The following is a 26,860-nucleotide window of genomic DNA, read 5'->3' as shown; positions in this document are numbered from 1 at the left end:
TAATTAAAGATTAATAAAATGTAAGATCTTTATAGTAAGGTTGTCACAATGCAACAGGGGTAGCCGGACACAGGCACACACTTAAACTTAAACAAATAGGTATTTTAATAAACAGACTTCAAAAAATAATACTAAAGGACAAGCTGCATTCAATATCAAAGGACCAAAACCAAACAGACCACAGTAAAAAACAAAAGCAAAATCTAAACCGAGCACAAACAGAACCTAACAAAGCTAATGAATTTCCCTATGATTACATGCATGATCTACAAATGATACACCTTATAAGTGGAACATGTGCCGAATGTCCTTCAACAATCTCCCAAGTGGACCATCTCTGTGGCGGTTGCCAAGCCAATAGGTCCACTCAATTAGGATTTTAGCATGGACTCAGTTCTGTTCCCTCTCATCCGCCATACACACCCTTTGAAAGTTGACCATGCTCTCTCTAGATTTTTGTATGGCCTCCTGTTCTTGGGTCCACAAACCATTGTCTGTGGTTCACAGTGAAATGCTGATAGCGAAGCCTGGTGAGTATGCCTCTGTAAGCCCGCCATTCGTCACTGATGATTTGGCCTCCAGGATACACATGCCGCTCAATTAAGGGTACCAGGTGATGTCTAGACCTACGCTTAACCAGTCTCAGAATGGGCCTCCTTCTTCTTTGTGAAACGCCAAGAATCCCGAACACCCACTTTCTTCTAGCCCATGTCTGTGCAAACCTTCCTCGTCCATACTGGAGAAAGAAACAAGAATGAACAAATATTTCACATTTGTATTCATGTCAATATTTTAACCAACATCTAAAAAAGTTTTTTTGTGAAAGTTAACTATACATATTTATACACTACTGTTCAAAAGTTTGGGGTACATTGACAGATTACCTTGTTTTTGTTTAAAAATCAAATTTTTCCATTAAAGTGTAGACATAGTTAATGTTGTAAATGACTACTGTAGCTGGAAATGACTTTTAATTTACACGTTTCAGAAGAAAGTTCCTCTATTTCTGGCCATTTTGTAATTGAACCAACAATTGCCAATTCGCTAGATACTCAACTAGCCTAAAGAAGGCTAGTTGTATTGCTTCTTTCAGCACAACAGTTTTCACCAGAGCTAGCATTAAAAGGTTTTCTATTCATCAATACTGGTTCAGAGAAATGAAGACTATTCCACGCAATAAATTGCCAAGAAAATTACAACTTTGTACAATGCTTTGTACTACACCCTTCACACAACAGCACAAACTGTCTCTAACCAGGATAGAAAGAGGGGTTGGAGGCCCCGGGGTAGGACTGATCAAAGGGACAATACATTAGTGTCTAGTTTGAGAAACAAACACCTCAAAGTTCCTCAACTGACCGCTTCATTAAATTGTACCTGCAAAACCCCAGCCTCAATGTCAACAGTGAAGATGCGTCTTTGGATGCTGGCCTAGTAGGCAGAGTTGGAAAGAAAAATCCATATCTCAGATTGATAAAAACAATAAATAAAAAGAAAAGATTAAGGTGGGCAAAAGAGCACAAACACTGGACAGAGGAATATTGGGAAAAAAAGTGTTATGGAAAGACAAATCTAAGTCTGTGGTGTTAAGATCACTAAGAAAATTTGTGACACACAGATCAAATTAAAAGATACTGGAAGAGTGCTTGACGCCATCTGTAAAGTACGGTGGAAGCAATGTAATGGTCTGGTGGTGCTTTGGTGGTGGTAAAGTGGGAGATTTGTAAAGCGTGAAAGGGATCTTGAAGGAAGTCTATCATTATTTTGCGATGACATGCCATAGCCTTTGGTCGATGCATGATTCGACACAATTTCCTCCTGCAACAGAACAATGACCCAAAGCACAGCTCTAAACTATGCACAAATTATTTAGGGAAGCACTCAGCTGGTATTCTGTCTATAATGGAGTGGCCTGTACAGTCAATGGATCTCAACCCTACTGAGCTGCTGTGGGAGCAGCTTGACCGTAAGATACGTTATAAGTGTCCATCAAGCCAATCCAACCTGTGGGAGGTGCTTCAGGAAGCATGGGCTGAAATCTCTAAAGAATACATATTGACAACTAGCATCCCAAATTTCTGCAAGGCTGTAATTGATGCAAATGGAGTATTCTTTGAAGAATGCAGAGTTTGTTGTTATCATAATCACATATTGTTATTATACTATACAGTAGAAAGTTACCTACCTTTCGTTTATGACTCTCCTCAGTGTTTTTGTCATCTTGGAGAGTGTTCGAGAACTTCCAGTAATCCCTTCACTGAGCATATCAATTTGCCTCAAGCGAAGCTCTTGTGCAAATCTGTTGAAAGAAAAAGGTTGAAGACGTTACACTTGACCTTACTGAGTATGATTGAGAGAGAAGTAGGAACTGTAAGGTAATTGCTTCCAATAACAAAGTTTGCTACTAGTAGACTTCTGCAAGATCCCACTGCTGCAAAACCCTAGCAGGTAGTGCAGGAAAAGGTTTTGACAATTTTTCAGGAAAAAGCTTTATCACGCATGTGCATTTCCTCAGAAAAATGTGCAGTTGCTGCATAATGAATGTAACTTTACATCACATCATAACTCCTATGATGTGCAGCCACTTGACTAACTTCAGGGTCCTTTTTTGTTGGGTTTTCCACCAACGAGAGAAAGTATTTTTTTCTCTAATAGCATCTCTACTGTTCACTACGAATTTATTATTAATATAACTTCGATCTCTTACCTAGCTGATCTTTCTCGGCACTATACCGTTCAAATCAATTACATCACTTCCTGACAAACTCCCGCTCAGACAAGTTTCGTCCATGTTCCGAAAATGTGCGGTCTACTACGCGAACGCTCTCCTTTAGTCCTCGTGCCCGCATCTGCGTACGTATCTTCTCTCACCTAAAGGATTATTAGGAACACCATACTAATATTGTGTTTGACCCCCTTTCGTCTTCAAAACGGCCTTAATTCTACGCGGCATTGATTCAACAAGGTGCTGAAAGCATTCTTTAGAAATGTTGGCCCATATTGATAGGATAGCATCTTGCAGTTGATGGAGATTTGTGGGATGCACATCCAGGGCACGAAGCTCCTGTTCCACCACATCCCAAATATGCTCTATTGGGTTGAGATCTGGTGACTGTGGGGGCCATTTCAGTACAGTGAACTCATTGTCATGTTCAAGAAACCAATTTGAAATGATTCGAGCTTTGTGACATGGTGCATTATCCTGCTGGAAGTAGCCATCAGAGGATGGGTACATGGTGGTCATAAAGGGATGGACATGGTCAGAAACAATGCTCAGGTAGGCCGTGGCATTTAAACAATGCCCAATTGGCACTAAGGGGCCTAAAGTCTGCCAAGAAAAAATCCCCCACACCATTACACCACCACCACCAGACTGCACAGTGGGAACAAGGCATGATGGATCCATGTTCTCATTCTGTTTACGCCAAATTCTGACTCTACCATCTGAATGTCTCAACAGAAATCGAGACTCATCAGACCAGGCAACATTCTTCCAATCTTCAACTGTCCAATTTTGGTGAGCTCGTGCAAATTGTAGCCTCTTTTTCCTATTTGCGTGTTGTGGCTTCACAAATGCTTTGCTGCATACCTCGGTTGTAACGAGTGGTTATTTCAGTCAAAGTTGCTCTTCTATCAGCTTGAATCAGTCGGCCCATTCTTCTCTGACCTCTAGCATCAACAAGGCATTTTCGCCCACAGGACTGCCGCATACTGGATGTTTTTCCCTTTTCAAACCATTCTTTGTAAACCCTAGAAATGGGTGTGTGTGAAAATCCCAGTAACTGAGCAGATTGTGAAATACTCAGACCGGCCCGTCTGGCACCAACAACCATGCCACACTCAAAATTGCTTAAATCACCTTTCTTTCCCATTCTGACATTCAGTTTGGAGTTCAGGAGATTGTTTTGACCAGGACCACACCCCTAAATGCATTAAAGCAACTGCCATGTGATAGGTTGATTAGATAATTGCATTAATGAGAAATTGAACAGGTGTTCCTAATAATCCTTTAGGTGAGTGTATAGTATACTATAGGAGTACACCCCTCACATTTTTGTAAACATTTGATTATATCTTTTTGTCTAGGAGATAGGGTGCAGGTCAGGCTGCAGGCTGTTAGCCAGCCTGCTAGCATAGTGGAGTCTGTCAATAGCATAGCCAGAGTAGTTAGTACAGCTTTACCTATTGCCACTGTGACTCGTTCCAGGCTGAGAAAAGTTAAACAAGGTAGTGCTAACAAAAACAACCTTATTAAGATAAAGCCTTCCTCCACCTCGGTCAAAAATAAAAATAATTGTATCACTTCGCATCTCAAAATGGGACTCCTAAATATTAGATCTCTTGCTCCAAAGGCAGTTGCGGTAAATGAATTAATCTCTGATCATAAACTAGATGCTATTGGTTTATGTGAAACGTGGCTAAAGCCTAAAGAATTCACTGCCTTAAATGAGGCCTCTCCTCCTGGCTATACTAGTGATCATATCCCTCGTGCATCCCGAAAAGGAGGGGGTGTCGCTAATATTTATGACAGTAAATATAAACTTACTCTCAAACATATCACAGAGTTTCATTCTTTCGAAGTTTTACTCATGAAAGTTAACCAGGCCGATAAATCATTTTACATAGCTACTATTTATAGGCCCCCCGGGCCATACACATTGTTCCTCAATGAGTTTCCAGAATTCTTGTCCAACCTTGTAGTCATGGCAGATAGTATTCTAATTTTTGGCGATTTCAATATCCCTATGGAAAACCCCCATGATCCTCTTCAAAAAGCCTTTCAAGCCATAATCGACTCAATGGGTTTCATCCAACATGTCTCAGGTCCAACACATTGCCACAATCATACCTTAGATTTAGTCCTGTCACGAGAAATAGATATTGTAGATCTAATAATTTACCCCCAAAATCCTGGATTATCGGATCACTGTCTTATTACATTTACCGTTAAAACAAGATATTCACTTGCCCCCCAAACAATGAGTTTCAAAAGCCGTACTATAAATTCTCGGATTACAAATAAATTCCTTGATATTCTTACTAGTTCGCTCTTAAATGACAGAGTAAATAAATCTGTAAACGATCAAATCGAGGATCTAAACTCAATACTGCGAAATACATTAGACATAGTTGCACCACTAAAAACTAAAGAAATACGCAACAAGAAACTTGCTCCTTGGTACACCGACAATACTAGAGCACTTAAGCAAGCCTCCAGAAAATTGGAGCGAAAGTGGCGCTCCACCAAGTTGGAAGTATTTAGACTAGCCTGGATAGACAGTACAGTACAATACCGAAAATCACTCACGTCTGCTCGATCAGCTTATTTCTCCAACCTGATTGAGGCGAACAAAAACAATCCAAAATTTCTCTTTGATACAGTTGCAAAGTTAACAAAAAAGCAAAGCTTAGCATGTGAAGTGGGTCTTCACTTTAGTTGTAATGAATACATGAACTACTTTGATGAAAAGATCGTCACCATTAGAAAACAAATAACTGAATCCCTAAATAGTTATGGTCCTAAAAATCTCGGTTGTCCGGAAAATTTCCGGAGCCTCCCTGATCAGGTGTCAATGGGGACACTTGAGTTTTTTGATACCGTATCGCTCGACACATTTACAAAATTTGTAATGAGTTCTAAACCCACAAACTCTCAGCTAGACCCGATTCCTACAAAATTACTTAAGGAGTTATTTCCTGTGCTAGGTCAGCCAATGCTGAACATAATAAATTGCTCCCTTTCCTCCGGATGCGTACCAAACTCACTAAAAATTGCGGAAATTAAGCCTCTTCTAAAAAAATCTAATCGAGATCCCAACATATTAAACAATTATAGGCCAATATCGAACCTCCCGTTCCTCTCAAAAATCTTAGAAAAATGTGTTTCCCAACAACTGAATGCCTTCCTAAAGACAAAAAACATTTATGAAATATTCCAGTCTGGTTTTAGATCTCATCATAGTACTGAGACTGCACTCGTGAAGGTAACAAATGACCTTCTAATGGCCTCAGACAAAGGTTCCGCATCCGTCCTGTTGCTTCTTGATCTTAGTGCTGCTTTTGACACTATTGATCACTCCCTTCTCTTAGAGAGACTGGAAACCAATATTGGGCTACGTGGACATGTTCTAGCCTGGTTTAAATCTTATTTATCTGAAAGATATCAGTTCGTTAGTGTGGATGGCATATCCTCTGACAAGTCAAAGGTATGCTTTGGAGTTCCTCAAGGCTCGGTTCTGGGCCCATTACTTTTCTCACTATACATGCTCCCTCTGGGCGATGTAATCCGAAATCACAATATTAACTTTCACTGTTATGCTGATGACACACAGTTATATATTTCAATGAAGCATGGAGAAGCCCCTAAATTAGCTATTTTGGAAGCATGCGTTTCAGATATTAGGAAGTGGATGACAGAGAATTTCTTGCTCTTAAACTCAAATAAAACAGAAATGCTCCTTTTAGGACCCAAAAAACAAAGAGCGTTGTTAGCAGATCTCACTGTGAACCTCGACGGCTGCATGGTCGTATCCCAAAAAACTGTAAAAAACCTTGGCGTTACCCTTGACCCTGACCTCTCCTTTGAAGAACATATAAAATATGTCTCAAGAGTTGCTTATTTTCATCTTCGAAACATCGCAAAAATTAGAAACTTCCTATCAAAAACTGATGCAGAAAAATTAATCCATGCTTTCGTTACTTCTAGATTAGATTACTGCAATGCTCTTATCTCTGGTTATCCAGACAAATTAATAAATAAACATCAATTAGTGCTGCACACAGCTGCTAGAATCCTAACTAGAACAAAAAAATTTGAACACATTACTCCTGTCCTGGCATCCTTACATTGGCTGCCTGTTAGGGTTAGGGCTGATTTTAAGGTTTTACTCTTAACCTATAAATCAATACATGGACTTGCTCCTACTTACCTTGCTGAAATGATCCAGCCATATATACCTACACGTAACCTTAGATCGCAAGACGCAGGCCTTTTAATTGTACCTAGAATTTCTAAACAAACAATTGGCGGCAGGGCCTTTTCTCATAGAGCTCCACTCCTGTGGAATGATCTGCCAATTAAGGTTAGAAATGCAAACTCAGTGCAAACTTTCAACACTGAAGAAATGACACTTTGCCACAATGTAAAGTAGTGAGTGTACAGCTTGTATAACAGGGTAATGGAGTTCACCAGAGCTTCACAGGTTGCCACTGGAGTCCTCTTCCCCTCCTCCATGATGACATCACAGAGCTGGTGGATGTTAGAGACCTTGCGCTCCTCCACCTTCCATTTGAGGATGCCCCACAGATGCTCAATAGGGTTTAGGTCTGGAGACATGCTTGGCCAGTCCATCACCTTTACCCTCAGCTTCTTTAGCAAGGCAGGGGTCATCTTGGAGGTGTGTTTAGGGTAATTATCATGTTGGAATACTGTCCTGCGGCCCAGTCTCAGAAGGGGGGGGGGATCATGCTCTGCTTCAGTATGTCACAGTACATGTTGGCATTCATGGTTCCCTCAATGAACGGTAGCTCCCCGGTGCCAGCAGCACTCATGCAGCCCATGACCATGCCACTCCCACCACCATGCTTGACTGTAGACAAGACATACTTGTCTTTGTACTCCTCACCTGGTTGCTGCCACACACGCTTGACACCATCTGAACCAAGTAAGTTTATCTTGGTCTCATCAGACCACAGGACATGGTTCCAGTAATCCATGTCCTTAGTCTGCTTGTCTTCAGCAAACTGTTTGCAGGCTTTCTTGTGCATCATCTTTAGAAGAGGCTTCCTTCTGGGAAGACAGCTATGCAGACCAATTTGATGCAGTGTACGGCGTATGGTCTGAGCACTAACAGGCTGATCCCCCACCCCTTCAACCTCTGCAGCTGGCAGCACTTATACGTTTATTTCCCAAAGACAACCTCTGGATATGACGCTGAGCACATGCACTCAACTTTTTTGGTCGACCATGGCAAGGCCTGTTCTGAGTGGAACCTCTCCTGTTAAACCACTGTATGGTATTGGCCACTGTGCTGCAGCTCAGTTTCAGGGTCTTGGCAATATTCTTATAGCCTAGGCCATGTAGCGCAACAATTAGGTTTTTGCATTGAAGTGCCATGTTGACCTTCCAGTGACCAGTCTGAGGGAGTGTGAGGGCGATAACACCAAATTGAACACACCTGCTCCTCCTGAGACCTTGTAACACTAATGAGTCACATGACCCCAGGGAGGGAAAATGGCTAATTTGGCCCAATTTGGACATTTTCACTTAGGGGTGTACTCACTTTTGTTGCCAGCGGTTTAGACATTAATGGCTTTATGTTGAGTTATTTTGAGGGGACAACAAATTTACACTGTTATACAAGCTGTACACTCACTACTTTACATGGTAGCAAAGTGTCATTTTCATGTGCCATACACATTTTTAAACATGCACTTTTTTAACAACTCTCTCTCTTGTTTCAGTTGGCAGCCCTGCAGAGGTTGTGGCACGATACAAAAATTGTCACAATTTTTTTGTAAGGGAAAAAGCATGTCAGGTGCATTTAAAATGTATGGCGTGGACCGAAACACCATTGTTCTTACTGCACCAAATGCGGAGTTGGCCATTGCGGCACCCAACAAGTACAGCGCCCTCCTGGAAGCTCATGGCAAAGACAAACTTGCAGTGTTTGCGAATAGGTGCAAGAAAGCTGTAGATGAGGATGCAGACATTTCTGCTGCTGTCAAGAACATGAAGACAGAAAGGAAGCTGTCACCTAACAAAACAAACAATTAGCTTTAGAAGCTGAGTTCATTTGAAATTTTAGTTTAAGCAGTTGATAAATATATGGCACAATTATTTGTTTTCATCTATTCTTTTTACCAGGACCATAATTTTTTTTGTTGTTTGTTGATGTTGTTCTGTTGTAATAAAAATAAATCTGAAATCTGTCTGTCTGATAAGTACTACACTAATATTTAATTATCCATTTGTAACCATTTGCGAGTTCTATTCAGCAATTAATAAACAAATGAATAGTTGTGACTTTACAATAAGGATTACAAATGTACTTAACTAATATTTAATTATCAGTGCTTCATAGTTTATAACCATTTGCAAGTTCTATTAAGCAATTAATAAACATAAATAGTTGTGACTTTACAATAAGGATTACAAATGTACTTAACTAATACTTAATTATCAGTACTTACAATAAGGATAAAACATTAACTTAACTAATTATTAATTATCAGTATGTAACTGTTCATAATCATCTAAAAGCATAAAAAAACTAGACAATAACTAAGAAATAGATGAGTTAAGCATTACAGACACATTTTAAATACAATACATTTCTGCTTTACAGTCATTAGCATGAATAAATGAGATCTGCATTTTTGCACAAAAGACTATAAAAAGCATCAGACATTTGGGTAATATTACTTTGGAGTTAAGGAAATGCAGTTTTTTGTGAGAACATTCAAGCATGTTTAAAGTATATATATAACAGATTCTTGAAACAGAATTATACATGTGATAATTAAGCAATACATTTGGAGTGTAACACATGAGTTCTTGAACCTCATGACATATCAACAAGAAATAATACACAGGATTGACAACAGCTATTATTGTTCATGATGGACACAAGAAAAAGCAAGTAAGTAGGCAACAGGTCTCTGAGTAACAAGTAAGGTAATAGTAGTTAGTGTAGGGTATATTGTGTCAGAATGGTGATTTATGGCCCTGGGGGGCGGGAATTCCATATTGATGTGACAGGTGGGCGGGACATCCGGTTTGTAGGGTGGGACTTCCGGTATGACGTATGTTAGGGTGGGACTTCCGTTATGACGTATGTTAGGGTGGGACTTCCTGTATGACCTATGTTAGGGTGGGACTTCAGGAGTGACGTATGCATGTCCGGTGACTTTGTGATTTATGATTACATTGATGTGTCAGTGTTTGATGTTTTACAACGCCTGATGAGCAAACCAGACTGGTGTTATAACAGGTGGGTTATGTTTGATGATTAATAAATGGGGCTTAGGGTTCCGGAATGTTAAATTCCCAGGCAGTAAATAAGTGTTGTGTCAGCGGTAAGGTGTTTGGTGTTAAACAAAAGGAGGCCAGGGTTCCAATGCCTTGTGGTACAGATGTAAACTTCCATGTTTTGCAATGTGGTGTTTTTCCACAAACACGGAGTTACACGTGAGAGATGTTTTTCTGTAAGATATAAAGAAGGGGATGGGGCGGGACTTACGAGTTCGGATAGTTTTCAGCCCAATATTCATTTTAACAAGAGATGGGCTTCAAGGTTATATCTGCCCAGTAGTAATGGTCCCTAAATAACCACTTATACAAACTGTAGTATATGCAGGTTAGAAACCATCCCGTGTCTCACGGTTTGTAGTCCAACACAGCATTACAGCAAGTTAACATCGCATGAGCAATGCTTTTATTTTGAAGGAGCATCCATGGCCCAGGGCCAACCACACATTTCGCAAAGGTAGATTGTGTAGCGGTTGGGGGTTTTAAAATATTGTTATAAATAAAAACAAGTGTATGTATGAGCAATGTTGAGTTTTGTAATAAAAATGGTTAAGTCTGCATTAACTTCTAAGTTGCATCCATCCATCCATCCATCTTCTTCCGCTTATCCGGGGCCGGGTCGCAGGGCAGCAGTCTAAGCAGGGATGCCCAGACTTCCCTCTCCCCAGACACTTCCTCTAGCTCTTCTGGGGGGACACCGAGGCGTTCCCAGGCCAGCCGGGAGACATAGTCCCTCCAGCGTGTCCTAGGTCTTCCCCGGGGTCTCTTCCCGGTGGGACGGGACCGGAACACCTTCCCAGGAAGGCGTTCCGGAGGCATCCGGAAAAGATGCCCAAGCCACCTCAGCTGACCCCTCTCGATGTGGAGGAGCAGCGGCTCTACTCTGAGCTCCTCACGGGTGACCGAGCTTCTCACCCTATCTCTAAGGGATCGCCCGGCCACCCTGCGGAGAAAGCTCATTTCGGCCGCCTGTATCCGGGATCTTGTCCTTTCGGTCATGACCCAAAGCTCATGACCATAGGTGAGAGTAGGAACGTAGATTGACTGGTAAATCAAAAGCTTTGCCTTGCGGCTCAGCTCTTTCTTCACCACGACAGACCGATACATCGACTGCATTACTGCAGAAGCTGCACCGATCCGTCTGTCAATCTCCCGTTCCATCCTTCCCTCACTCGTGAACAAGACCCCTAGATACTTAAACTCCTCCACTTGAGGCAGGCACTCTCCACCAACCTGAAGTGGGCAAGCCACCCTTTTCCGACTGAGGACCATGGCCTCGGATTTGGAGGTACTGATTTTCATCCCCACCGCTTCACACTCGGCTGCAAACCGTCCCAGTGCATGCTGAAGGTCCTGGTTAGAAGGGGCCAACACAACAACATCATCTGCAAAGAGCAGAGACGAAATTGTGTGGTCCCCAAACCTGACACCCTACGGCCCCTGGCTGCGCCTAGAAATTCTGTCCATAAAAATTACGAACAGAACCGGTGACAAAGGGCAGCCCTGCCGGAGTCCAACATGCACTGGGAACAAGTCTGACTTACTGCCGGCAATGCGGACCAAGCTCCTGCTTCGGTTGTACAGGGACCTGACAGCCCTTAGCAAAGGACCCAGGACCCCATATTCCCCAAGCACCCTCCACAAGATGCCGCGAGGGACACAGTCGAATGCTTTCACCAAATCCACAAAACACATGTGGATTGGTTGGGCAAACTCCCATGAACCCTCCAACACCCTGTAGAGGGTATAGAGCTGGTCCAGTGTTCCACGGCCCGGACGAAAACCACACTGTTCCTCCTGAATCCGAGGTTCTACTATCGGCCGTATTCTCCTCTCCAGAACCCTGGCATAGACTTTCCCGGGGAGGCTGAGAAGTGTGATCCCCCTATAGTTGGAACACACCCTCCGGTTGCATTATATGGCAAAATGTTACAAAGTTACCAGCAAGGTCACGTATAAATTTGCATGAACAACGGGGAATCGTTGACAGGTAAGGATAGGTTATTTCAGGTAATTAAAACATTCGTAAAGGCGTCTTTTGAAATTGTACAACAGAGATCAACGCAAGATTGTTTTCTACACATTGGTAGAAATGTTTAATAATAGGCAACGTTGGTTAAAAAAAAATACTATAGTATTTGTGTTAGTATGGGGTTATGCTGTCACTTCCGGGTGAAGATGTGCTGCATTCTCTTAATGAACAACTCGTGAAATCTGATTTTGTATTGCTGTATTATGGTCCTGTGTTTGTTAAATGTTGAACTGATTAATGGCGATATGGTGACAATAGCAAGCGTTTATATGTAAGCAGATGAGTTTATCGTTAATATATACAATTCTATGACGTGATGTCACGGCTGAGCCGCGAAAATTAACGAGAACGGCTGTTCTACCAGACAGGATATAGCAATATATTTGGTTGCCAAATGGCTACAAATATCAGAACTAAATAGTTAAGTTTTATCCTGAATTTGTATCATTGCAGCATGTATAGTTCTAACACAATTTGAATCTAACATGAAGAACGATGACATGTAACCAATGACAAAGTTAAGAGGCATGACTTGCTGGAGGAGCCCCGGCTGCGATGTGAAGTAATTAAACCCCGCAGCATCCACAAAAGACAGCGGTTGTTTCAAGCGTGGAGTATATCGTTTCTGTTGTAAGTACAAGTTATTTTATTTGAAGTAATTTATTTGAATTGTGATGCAACTTTTTAAGAATTTGTAAATCAATTTTACGATTGCGCAATCCATTCATTTTTAGCTGTCTTTCATATTGCCTGTTTAAATCTGCGGTTTAGGTTGAGCGGATTTGAACACTGACCGTGTTTGGTAAACAAATTTTTGGACCTCCAAATCTTGGTAAGTAGACTTTTGACATTATTGTTAATCAGCTTTAATTACCTGTATACGCTTGTTAATCCTATTTGTATTTAGTTCAAGTGACCGGCATCTGCGTCAGTTGGACTGGGTGGTCAGACTGTGATCTTACACAACCTGAGCAGATACTTTGTGTAAGTTTAATTATTTACAGAAATTTTTAGTCTTGTTCTAAAGTGTTATTAACAATTATGACTATGCATACTGACCCTTGGTACAACATTCTATATTCCAACAGATTGAGGACAGCCGGGTGATGATACAAAGTACATTACCACAATGGGGTCAGTTACGGACACCCTTCCTTGTGGCTGCACAGCGTGAGGGGATTTTTGTTTTCTTTCAGGCTTGAAAGCTGAAGGTAATACAGCCAACTCTTCAAAACTGCGCTGTATGTAAATGTATGTTTGAGTTAGAATATTTAAATCTGAAAAGTGGATTGTTATTTACACGTTAAACCAGAGAAATGGCGAAAGATAATGCTAACGACAGTCCAGACACGGAACAGCCAACAACCTCTACAAATAATCAATCGACCATACCCCAAAATACAAATGAACCAACCGCTACTTTGTTACACAGCGATGCGCACAATAATCCTCAGATACAAGGCTTGTTAACCGAGCTTAGTAGCCCCCATTTTTCACACGATCTAGTTGACACTCCTTCGAGCTCTCTGATGCAAACTCAGTGCAGTGATGGCAATGTTAGAGTTATACAGCGTAATGCGTTTGACAATGTTGAATTACGACAGTTGATAAATTTACAAAATACTGGTGATGTTGGTGATTTTGGCACATTCTACACAAGTATTATGGCAGGCTTGGATACTTTGATTGTTAGAGCCTCAGACTTTGTACAAGGGCCCGGTGATCGTCTGCAGATTGAGTTGATTGGTGAATCTCTGATAGATCCCGTACATGTGACCATGAGAGCGGATGAATATAATGAACGCACGTTTGGTAATTTACTTGAAAGTGTTATGCAGAGTAATACGGAGCTTATGATTGATGAATCACTAGAACTGGTGGTACAAATTGTCAAAAACCGTGAGGGTGGTGCCCCACGACGTAAAGCTCAAACATTGTTGATAGATCAGATTATCAATAAAAAAAGAAGACATTTATATGCGGCTGTGAATAATGATTCTACGTGTTTTTCTGTTTGTTTGATGGATATGTTGAACCCGCAGTACACATATCCCGAGGCCCTGGTTAGTGGTCGTGAGCTACATAAGGGGGCTGGTTTAGCGTTAGATGAATGTGTGTCATTCACAGATATTGTTCGGTTTGAAGAAATGACAGGGTGTAAAATTGTTGTCTTTCACCAAACACGGGATGGTCAATTTACCAAGTTTCAAAACAGCAAGGAAACCCACCCTAGAACTGTCTTTATGTACTTACACGATAACCATTTCTACGGTATCATGAATCTGAAGGGTTTTCTGGGTGTGTCTTATGTTTGTGACTGGTGCTATACCGGTTTCAACACACGTGGTGATCATGGTTGTAAACATAGCTGTAGTGTCTGTCTTCATGAAGATTGTCACACCCAACCCCGTAACACAAAGCAGTGCCCTGACTGTAAAAGGATATGTTATTCAGATTTTTGTTATAGCCAGCAAAAACGTTTGAAGCACCACAAAAGTGTGGATCGTTGGGTTAGCAGGTGTGACCAGAAGAAATACTGTGTCGATTGTGGTCGCTATTACAATGTCAGTATTACCAACTATAAAGCACACAGGTGCATTGCTAACATGTGCCCCAATTGTAATGTGGATCTAGCTTTTGAAATGAATCATCAGTGTTTTATAAAACCCTCCAAGCCCGAGGACCCCAGTGAGCGCTACATATTTTATGATTTTGAGACTATTGCCAATCCGGTGAATGGTGTACACACTGCAAATTTTGTGTGTGCAATAAGCTTTGATAACAAGACGTGGTGTTCAGCCGGAGATGGTTGTGTCACTGCTTTTTTTCAAAAGTTTAGGCAACCGAAATATAATGACTACACATTTATAGCACACAACTCTAAAGGTTTCGATGGTTACATCTTGATGCAGTACCTTGCTAACAATGGTATTGGCACAACACTTATTGCTAATGGTAGCAAGCTCATGATTTTTACAGACAGCACATTCAATCAGAGATACATTGATAGTCATTGCTTTCTACCTATGAAGCTGTCAGCCTTGCTACGTGCTATGGGTTTTAAGGATTCGAAAAAAGGCTACTTTCCTTACAAATTTAACATCAAGGAGAATGAGAACTATGTTGGCCCCCACCCGGAACCGCATTACTATGGTGTGAATACCATGAGGGCTAAAGAAAAAGATGAGTTTTTGCAATGGTATGCAACTGTTTCCGCAGACCCCTTTGTCATGCAGGATGAAATAAAGGCTTACTGCGTGAATGATGTGGTCATATTGAGAGAGGGTTGTATGCGCTACAGACTCGAGTTCCTGGAGTGTGGTGGTGTTGACCCATTCCGGTCAATTACGATTGCTTCGGCTTGCATGAAAGTCTTTTGCAACAGATTCCTCACCAAGGACACCATTGCATTGGTCCCCTCAGACAACTACAACCGTTGTCCGAAGACATTCTCAAACAGCTCAATACAGTGGCTTGAATATGTGGCCTCCGATAAGAATATATCAATACAGCACGCCCTGAACAGGGGTGAAGTGAAAATCGGTCCCTACTACGTTGATGGTTATGCTGAACGCGATGGTTTTAGCACGGTCTATGAATTTCTAGGTTGTTTCTGGCACAGTTACCCAAAGTGTCATTGTTCAACCAGCATCAATCCAATGACAAAGATTCAGTATGGGTTGATGCACCAGCAATGGTTGACAAAGCTAGAGGCTTTGAAAGAACAACACAACGTACATGTTCAATACATATGGGAGTGTGAGTGGAACCGGCTTAAAAACACATCCGCAGATGTCAAAGCTTTCTTGAAGACCTTTGGTTCTCCAGAGCGCCTTGACCCTCGGGATGCTCTTTTTGGTGGTCGTACTAATGCGATTCATCTGAAGTTTACGGCTCGAGAAGGGGAGACTATTCAGTATAACGATGTCTGTAGTCTTTACCCATTCTGCAACAAGACAAAGACTTATCCGATTGGACATCCAGACATAATCTTTCGAGATTTCAAACCCCTAGACACTTACTTTGGTATTGTTAAGGCTACAGTGTGTCCACCGAAAGGCCTTTATCACCCCGTTTTACCACACAGGGTTGGTGGTAAGCTGTTCTTTCCATTGTGTAGATTATGTGCAGAGTCTGAAAACCAGGTAACTGATTGTTCACATACTGATTCAGAAAGATCTTTAACCGGTACCTGGGTTTCTATTGAGCTGGTTAAAGCTGTTGAGAAAGGTTATCGCATTGTGGAAATATTTGAAGTCTGGGATTTCACCAGGACATCAGATGATCTTTTTGCAGATTACATGAGAACATTCCTGAAGCACAAGCAGGAAGCTAGTGGCTTCCCACCATCTGTGGTTGACGATGAGGCTAAAGACCGGTATATCCGTGAATATCATGAAAAGGAGGGTGTGCAGCTTGACAAGGAAAACATTGTTGTAAACAGTGCTAGGCGATCTTTAGCTAAATTGGCAATGAATAGTCTTTGGGGTAAGATGGGTGAGCGGACTAACCTTATGAACACAGTGTTAATTACAGATCCGGAGGAGTTTAGCCACTACCTTTTTTCCAGTGAAATAGATGTTGGTTATTTCTCGTTCATCTCAGACACTGTTGCGATGGTACAGTGGCGTTACACAAAACAGACACCAATCAAACCACGTAACGGCAACATTTTTATTGCCGCGTTCACAACCGCTTATGCTAGACTCGAGTTGTATTCACTCTTGGAGAAGTTGGATAGACGTGTACTCTACACAGACACTGATTCCGTGATCTTTGTCACACGCCATGGGGATTGGGTCCCCCCACTGGGCCCGTACTTGGGTGACTTGACCGATGAGTTACCGGATGGTGACAGCATAGCACAATTTGTTAGTGGTGGGCCAAAGACATATGGTTACAAAACCGTTAAAGGTCTGACCTGTCTCAAAGCAAAAGGCATTACGCTCAACAGCTACAACACAACCATTGTTAATTTGGAGACGCTGACACGACTGGTTGACAACTTTGTACGGGGTGAGGGCGGTGATGATGATCATGTCCTTGCTAATGCAGACACAATTGCTAGAGATAAAAGAACATTCACGTTGAAAAACCGAGTAGTGTCTAAGCGTTTCAGAGTTGTGTACAACAAGCGTGTACTGCTCCCTGATTACAGCACAAGGCCTTATGGGTACTAAACCACAGTCTAGGATGGATAGCGGTTTTGACCCGCGACTACAACACCCGTTCAGCTGTGTCATTAGTGGCCCCAGTAACTCTGGTAAAACATATTTTGTGAAGATGTTGTTGGATAATGCAGAGGTTGTATTCTCCAAAGAAATTCAAAATATTCATGTTGGCAACCGCTGTATGACGAACTGTTGAAAGTAAGGGAGATACATTTTATAGAAGGTCTACCAACATCGCTGTGTGATGACAATCTGCTACCGATTCAGAAAAACAACCTTTTAATTATTGACGATTTAATGAAAAGTGCATCAGAGAGTTTGGAGATGGAGAGAGTTTTCACACAATATTCACACCACCGTAACCTGAGTGCAATTTACCTCGTCCAAAACATGTTTGTTAAAGGCAAATCTAGTAGAACTATTAACTTGAACACAAACTACCTCATCTTGTATAAAAACCCCCTCGACAATCAGCAGATTAGTATTTTAGGCAGACAGATATACCCCGGTCTTTCTCGATTCTTCATGGAGAGTTTTAAAGATGCAACACATCCACCTTTTGGTTATTTACTTATTGACTTTAAAGCTACAACACCAGAAGACTACCGTCTGAGAACAGGGTTATTTTCAGGGGATTGGCCTGTCGTGTACGTTCCTAAGAAAGTTTGATCATGTCTAAACGCATTCGTAGAAATTTACCACTTTTGAAAATGATATTTAAGGCACCGGCAAGTCAACGAAAAGTTATTTTAGAATCAGCATCCACCAACCTCATTCTATCACTCTGTGAAATAGCGCTTAATCTAAGGCGCGGTAATATACCCTTAACCGAGTCGCAGCTCCGAAAAGTAAAGAGACAAAAAGCCAAAATTATATACATGTCTAGAAAGAACACTTCAGTTGCAAGGAAAAGAAAAACCATAAATCTGGAGGTTTTCTACTGCCGTTACTAAGCGTTGCAGTTCCATTCTTAACCAGTCTAATTGCATCGAGACAGGGTTAAACAACATGGAGCATGCTCAGAAAATGTTTCTGGTGCCACAACATCAGTTAGAAAAACTGCGAGAATCCAAAACGACTAGCACCAATGTAAGACAATCTGTTGAGAATGATTTGGACTCATCAATTCGCAATATACTGTTGAAGCCTGATATGGATTTACATGAGAAAGCTAAAAGATACTCTGCCATTTTACAAAGATTTTTGACTGTTGTGCGCCAGGGGGAGCTTGATACAAACACCCTGACTTTAAGTCTACCCGGGTCTGAGACCGGGTCTGCTGTAGTAAACTTGACTGAGAAAAAGCAAACTGTTGACCGAAATGTTGCCCTTGTTGATGAAATTTTGGATAATGTGCCTGTGAAGCATAGAAAGAATGTTGAATATATTCTTAATAGAATGCACAGGTCTAAAGATTTGACTTCATGGAATTCAAATGGTGAATTAGTTTTCAAAGGAGAGATAATCAAGGGCTCGCACCTATTGGATCTTGTTAAAAGTGTGACAGCTACCAATAAAATTGCTGACGATAGAAGACCGTTGGGGTGGGGTGTGTTTTTAGAGGCCATGGCATGTCTCAACATGCCTTTTACAACTATTCCAAATGCGCATGTAAGACGTAAAATCAATTTGTATAAACAAAAGTCTGGTGACACAATGGATGATTTAGCCACACCACCAGCAACTGGTTTTCAAACAACCAAAGCTTTCTTTGAACCTCATACCACGGACCCCGCAAAATGGCTTCCATTTTAATGTGTTTTTATTTTATTTGTGATACATTGTATGTTTGTTTTATCTTGAATAAATGTTGTATGAAAAATAATATGTAAACATTGATGTGGTTTTTATTTTTGTTTTTATTTTTGAATAATACATTTGACATACACGTGATTGGCTTTTCTATTTCTTCAACAACCATGGCACAAATTAAACGTTTCACAAGATTGAGCTTGTTGTATGCAATTAAACATTTGCTTATCACGCTTACTCTGGTATATCTTAGCTACAAACTTTGAGACTAGGGCATCATTTTCAGAAAGGCCTTGATTGAAATATGTAAAATCAGGGGGGTTTCCAAAACTGTCATAAAACCTTCCAATGCCATCATCCGTTATGTAAATAGCAAGCCAGTGCTCCCCAGGTTGATTGCTTGGGTGTGTATTAACAATCATCATTGATGCAACATCTCGGACAGGCACCCTAGGTAGTTGGTCACTTGCCAACACACCATAGAAATGGGTCCTAGATGAAAATTGGTTCACCACACTGGTCAACTCTGCGGTATTCATTTCCACACAGTTCTCCTAATAGTAGTCAACCATGACTTGTCGCCGGTTTGACACTTTGATAATGGAGTCAAAGATTGAATAAACAACTAAATTAATTGTGTGGGGTAGTGGTTGTCTGAACCTCATCTCAAGTCGTACATTCCCAGACTTGATCAAGGATATGTGCTGACCACATTCCTCGTCTGGCGCGCAGTTGAATGCATAAAGGGCATAGCCGTGTAAGAAGTCCGACCTGTCAATAGCCAAGGCTTGGTCCTTTAGGTGTTTTCCTGAAGCTAAGGCCAATTGGTAAAATTCACGCACTGCTGACCCTGTTGTGTAATTTGGTTGGAATGGTTTGCTAGGAAATTGCTGACCATCTACATACATAGCCATAAACTCCAAATTAAAATGTTTGAAATTAAATGGATTCTTTGTGTAACTTCCGGTAAAACTGTCATTGTCCACCAATCCGATTACAATACATTTTGGCAGAGGTCCTAAAAATAGGTTACAAACACGACCCCCAGCCGGTAAACTAAATGTCTTCATACACACTCTTTCTATTGGGTACTTGGCATTGGTTGAGAGTAGCGCTTGAGCGTGTCCAAGTTTCACGGCTGGCGAAACAGACACTTTCTTGACAAATAGTGATGCTGATAGTATATGCAAACGATAACGCACATCCCCGACCCCCATAAGACAGAACTCATCTTTACCGCGCACCATCCTAACCTTTATGTCAACGCCGTTTAACATAAGTTTCTCTTGAAAGAAGATATTGCTATGAACAGGGCCGATCATTTCAAATGTTGTGCTATCCGCCGAATAGGCTGCCCTTTTCGTAAGTCCATCATTCTCGCCTGCAGGGTCCGTAACATCCATGTGACCTGCGGCATCCTTGTAAAACAACCCAGCTGAAAACTGTGTCTTTAATGTATCACATCCATAATTCAGAATGCTCTCTATAACGGCTCTGTAGGGGTATGTGTTGCTACTCTGGCTAATTAAACGATCACCCAAGGAGACATCCACTTGTGAAAATAGGGTGGCTATCGGATAGTTGATAACCCCAACACGTGCTCCGGCATCAATATTAGTTCCGTCCGGTTTAGTGACTTTTACACGTAGGTACAGCAAAGTATTGTTTAGATCAACGTAGTCTTCGCCATTCCCGGCAATAAAGAACTCCAGAGGGGCTGCGTCTGATATTGCTGATAGGGTCGGTATTTCAATGTATGTATTTTTCTCAATAGATGTCTGTGTGAATGGAACTGTGAATAAATCCAACTCTGTCTTCATACATTCGCCAGACATACAGTGTAGGAGTGCCATCTCTCTAAAATATATTCTTAATCAGATTTGTCGTGTTCCCTTTGAGTGTCCTCCGGGGTGTATGTCCTCTTTTAACCTTGGCTCTTGTTTTTGTCTCATTCTTGCGTTTTTTACTCTTGGGTAGGCTCCGCCTACCAGGTGGTCTCTTTCTAACACCTCGAGACATAACCATCAATCCAGAACCATCCTGCTGTTTTGTTTGTCGTGACATAACACTGTTGACAACATCGCCGACTATATTCCTAGCCGCACTCTTCAGATGTGGTTTTGCTATGGATAACCCGCGCTTCAACAAAGGTATTGCCATCCGGAAAAGCCCTCGGAAAAGTCCCCCTAGACCGGCCCCATACATTGCTGAGCTACCATGATACCCTGGTAAACCGTTACCGGCCTGTGTTGTGTAGTATTCAACATACCTTTGAGGATCCTCATAGAGCTTCTGCAGCTGCATCTTAAACTCTAAAAGATTGTTTGACGGGTCTGAAGTGTAATTTTGCAATCACCTTCCCCACTACAAATGAAACCAGCTGGTTTTGATCAGATTTTACTTCAATACAGATCTCATCAAATTGTCTCTTACTAAGAGGTACGTAGTGTGGCTTGTCGTACGTCACTGTGACAACTTCATTCTTTCTCCCTGTAATATGTACAGTTCGCAGCAGTGGGACATGACTGTCACCAACACATTGATAATCAATTATATCTGTGTAAATGTATAGGGTGTTAAACCCCGCCAGAATATCTGTGGGGTATGTTCCATACCATGTGGCGTACCACCACTCGCCTGGTTTTAACCCCAATATCTGTTCCAGTTTTGCGCTAAATTTCAAACTAAACTGGGGCTCACCTTTTAGAAACACTCTATTTTTAAATTCATCGTACCCCACCGATAAACCATGTGTTTTTATATGACTGTTGAGCTCTATCACTAGTTTTAATATGCTGGTGTAATAACCGGTGTCGAGTTCATATTTCCAAGTTTTGTCGTTTTTCAAGTCATGTAGTTCAAATGCGTTTTCACCCTGTGTAAAAGTTTTCCACGTATGCGGGTATTGGAACTCTATCAAAGATACTTCCCAATCGCCTTTCAAATCTATACCTTTGGCAAATTTTGTGGTATAGCACGAACTCGTGTTGCTTGGATAGACATGTCTCGATGAGTTACTGGGCAGCGTTATGTAGAAGCCACCGTCACCCATGCTGATCGCAGTCAATGTAAATGACGTGATCCTGTAAATCCTGTAGTTTTATCCAGTTTCTAGGTCAACCACTTGTTCCGATGGTATCCAGCTGTTGAATTTCGCAGGCCAACCTAGCCACTTCACAAGACACATTTTCCTCCCTTTCTGTACTTTCTCATTCAAAACTGCTTCCACTTTAAAAGTTTTATCCTTGGCCACGATTATTTTCAGCAATTCCTGTTTATAAAAGGTCCCAACTATCACATCACCATCGTAATCTTTTATTCTATATACAGGAGGTACCCGAGGAATGCATTCTGTTATTGTAAAATATTCATCTGTGTACCCTTTTTCATAGCCTTTTGTAAACGCACCTCTCAGCTTTGAGAGTCTCACAGTATCCCCAACCTGGAACTTGTAGCTTTGATTACCATTTCTCGTTAATGTTGTGCCATACAGGTTCTTGAGAACTAATCTAACATTTTCTTCACAAACGTCAGCAGGCTTCATCTTAATAGACCGATGGTAGCTATGGTTGTACCCACAAACTAAATCTTGAATAACCTCAACATAGCGGTGAGTGTTGGCTGCTGTCAGATACCTCCACATTCGTGATTTAATTGTTTTATTAAACCTCTCAACGATACTCGCTTTGACATAATTTCCTGTAGCAAAATGTTTTATGTTGTACTTCATCAACATTTCAAAATGTGAATTAAAAAACTCCTTCCCCTTGTCCGTTTGGACTTTTTGTGGTGTTCTTCCTTCTTTTAATATGTCTTCAAATGCTCGCTTTACCTCTATAGCGCTTTTATTTCTCAGCACGCGAATCCATGCGTATTTGCTTAATACATCTATGCATGTTAACATAAATTTCATGTTATCGTTTTCCACACTGTAAGCACTCATGTCAACCAAATCCAGCTGAAATTGTGAATTTATATCATGAACAATAACTCTATTTCTTTTAAAATATATAGCTACAGGCCTGTGTAGCGTGTATGTATCCTGGGCAAGCAGCCAGTCATCGGCCTCACCATTTTTGAGGTTCTCCCCGGTTTTTTCCAAGTATGCTCTTTTCAAACCCTCTCTACCCACATAAGCACCAGGGTTTGCCGGGTCATAGTAAATACTTTTCATAACCTGTTCAGACATCGTAGAGTGTTCGAGCAATAATGAGAATTAATACATGTTTAACAATGTTTTATTTGAGTTTTCGAAATTACACAACCAATATATTCAGAAAAGTTACACAAACATTCAGATTTCTCATAGTCTTTGTTTATATACATGTTAACATGAGAACTGAAGCTACCCTGGCCTTAGACAACAGGCTCTTTGCTTTCATCACACCATGACCCCGCTGCGTCGCATACAACATCCTCATTAAATTTGTCCATGTACTCATCCCTGTTCTCACTCAGTCTCTGTGTGATGTTCGGCTCCAACTTGATCTCGTGCAGAAAATTCTCAGCGGCCTCGTGAACATCAGTCATCGGTGTGTGAAAACCAGATGCGTTCAAAGCCTTGACCAACAAATGTTTCAGTCGCGGTGTTAAAACTGTCGCCACAATGTCATCATAATGGGCCTCAAAAAAATACTCAGGCGGTTCAAGACATGAATGTCTTGTCTGGCTCGGGTGGTCCACTTCGCATCCGATGCATGCTTTGTGTAGAATAGCCCCAACAACGTTTTCCAGAATCATACCCATTGTTGCTTTGATGATCTTTAAAATTTTTGGTGCAAGTTGTTTGTCCATTTTGTGATAACTCTTGTTAGCATTTGAAAGGTATGACAGGTTAAGAGGACCTAGTTGATCACCAACCCTGTCAATCCAATGGTAGTTTCTTGTTGGGTATGCCGGTGGAATCGAGCTGTCTGGGTCAGGGGTTCCGTAGAAGGCTTCAGCGTTGTCATCCCAGGCGTCACACAGCCAGTCCTCAGCCTTGGGTTCTTCAAACAACGCTTGGTTGTAATCTTGAGACATGTTTCGTAAATTCTTCCGACTGCTTGAATGTCAACGGCGGTCTGTCGGTTTTTATGCTGTGCTGATGAAGGTGTTGGCTTAAGGCGGGGCTTCGGGGTCTTAGGTCAGTCGATCAGTCCGCAGTCACAAACTAACCCGCCGATATTTTCCGGAAATAACTCCAATCTGACAGAGTCATACTCTTTCAGCCCCTCGACAACTTTAAACAGTACATCTACTGTATTATGTGGGCCTTGTTTTGGCCCCAAATAAAACACTTTTCGAAAGGTGTCCCATAAACTGGCATTAAAAACCATTTGATCAGTCACACCAGCCTTAAACACTTGGCCTTCGGGTAATTCATAAAATGCAACCTCCGGTTGTTCTGGGTTGAAGATGTATCCCCCGATCCGACCATCGTCCAATTTCCACTCCTGTGCCACCATATCCGGGTGTAATTGATGGATTCGGGTTAAACTCTGCATCGGTTTCTTCGGGGCTAGCATGTTGATTGCATCTCTGCGGTCCATTTGCAATTTCTTACCAAATCGCTGAGCTGCGTTTAAGATGTTAGCTTTCACCGGTGTTTTTATAACATACGTCATAACGGAAGTCCTACCCTACAAACCGGATGTCCCGCCCACCTGTCACATCAATATGGAAGTCCCGCCCCCCAGGGCCATAAATCACCATTCTGACACAATATACCCTACACTAACTACTGGTAATGTTCACGAAGAACAAAAGCCTGGCTTTTGTGACTGGACGGTATTCAGCAACAAATGACAGTATTTGGGGGAAAGGTGTTGTTTGTTATTAGGGTTTTTCTATATATTGCCTTCTAAAAAATGACTTCATTTAAACTGATTATGTTCAATAATAAACGTTTAATTGTTTTTGCTATGATGAAAGACACCAAATCATGAATCTGTAGTTGCATTATGTCATCATGAAATCATTTACATTAATGTATGAATTCATGTTTGTTATTGGGCCATTCAACAGTTATCTAACTATTAGTTTACACTCTGTTTTAATGTATTAGTTAATGTTTGTTGATATGTGTTCAAAAGTTAACTAATACTTAGTTAATATGTTTATTAACACATGCACACATAATCAAGGCTTTATAGATGCATTAACAGGTCATGAATCCATGTCAATTAATGCATGTTTGTTATTGGGCCATTCAACAGTTTGCTAGATATATTCATGTTTATTAACACATGCACACCAATGATAATTTGCATCAATTAAGATTTGGATTGCAATATATTGATGTATTGATGGATGTTTTTTAACATGTCTTTTATTAGTTACCTATTCATTTGGTAACGTTTATTGACACAACCACAAACAGTTCATTATTTGTAGATGCATTAATTAACTATTAGTTTACACTATGTTTTAATGTATTAGTTAATGTTTGTTGATATGTGTTCCAACAGTTAACTAATAGTTAATATGTTTTTTAACACATGCACACATGATCAAGGCTTTATAGATGCACTAATAAGTCATCCATGTAAATTAATGCATTTAATAATTATTATTACTGTATCCTTATTGTAAAGTGTTACCAGTACACCTAACTATGAGCGGACGCTCGGCAAAACTTCCCATTTTGGTCTCAGCACATACCCTGTAAATTTACTGGGAAGAAACGCGTTGTGTCAATTAGGATTACAGATACAGTGCTGGAATAATTATAGAGGAGACAGGGTTTAAAAAGCAAATGATGATGCAGCAGACATCATTAGCAAATGTCTACTGGATAGGGGACATAGAAGAAGTTAGTAAGGTTATTTCAAAATGGGGGAGATACATTGAAGCGCAAATGCCGGAAGCCAGGAGATCCTCAATGGACTACCACTGTACATTAAGATATGACCCAAATCAAAACATATTTCTAGAACAGTTGTGGCTGATACATGTAAATGGGAAACCAGCTCCTATTACATCTCAATATTTTGTAATAGGGAAACAGGGGGCAGCAATGGAAGCATGTGATTCACAGGGATCAGAATTAGTCTCTAGATGGTTTGACGTGCCTGGGTCAGACCCGCACATCACCTTGCTGATAAATAAGGGTTGCAAAGCTAAAGATTTGGGCCCAATGATGAAACGAGCTAAGCAGGAACAGTGGGAAAAGACAGATAACCCACTAATCTTTTGCTCTCCCGAAAGGGATTTAATCAAGGTTCTCTGTTTTGCAGAAATGATTGGGGAGCCACAGGAAGTGAAAATCACTACAGGCCAACAAATGCAAGTAGGGGAAATTATTGATAAGCAGGGGAAGCTAAGAAAAGAAATGGAACAGGTGATTCTGGAGAAGGTATGGTCACAACATGACACAGACGTTGTGCTGGTAGAATCTGCAAACCCTGTATACATACAGGTAAAACCCGGCACTAAGCCTGTGTGGAAAAGACAGTATGTAAGGATACGTTTAGAAAAAGCAGAGGTTACCCTTCCAACACCAGGCTTGAGGATACTGGGTAGACATGAATGTTTTCAAGCACAATGAACTGTTGATGTTGGACATTTTCCAAAATGCAAAATGACTATCGCCTTGGATAGGATAGAGTTATCCATAGTTCAAACAGGTAAAGGCTTTGCTTTGCGCCAAAGGGCAGGAACCCAAAGCATTTATATGGAGCAAGACCAGGCCTTTGCGGACATATTTTGGATGTGTGGAGGAAGGTTGTTGCGCTCAGTGTTGCCACGTGGTTGGTCAGGCACAGGCGCTAGAGTTAGAGTAGCCCAAGATGTGACCATAATACCTCATGTTCAGTTACAAACAAATGCAATACAGTACCTTGAGGGGAAACTGGAGAGGTCACGAAGCAAAAGGTCCTATGTACCAGATCCGCA

At 41.2% G+C, this 26,860-nt stretch overlaps 1 long non-coding RNA gene across 2 annotated transcripts; it reads right to left on the bottom strand.

The window, feature by feature from the left end:
* Positions 1-119: 119 nt before the first annotated feature.
* Positions 120-26,860, bottom strand: LOC117595001. Of its 2 annotated transcripts, XR_004576291.1 has the most exons (4): positions 26,805-26,860; positions 2,186-2,299; positions 1,378-1,431; positions 120-736 (listed from the first exon to the last, which is right to left on the bottom strand). It is a non-coding gene; the product is annotated as an uncharacterized LOC117595001 (long non-coding RNA). The 2 variants fall into 2 exon arrangements; XR_004576290.1 differs by lacking the exon at positions 1,378-1,431.

The sequence above is a fragment of the Esox lucius genome, chromosome 10 (assembly GCF_011004845.1).
Source record: "Esox lucius isolate fEsoLuc1 chromosome 10, fEsoLuc1.pri, whole genome shotgun sequence".
In the NCBI taxonomy this organism is placed as follows: domain Eukaryota; kingdom Metazoa; phylum Chordata; class Actinopteri; order Esociformes; family Esocidae; genus Esox; species Esox lucius.
This window is presented reverse-complemented; position numbering and strand designations above follow the sequence as displayed.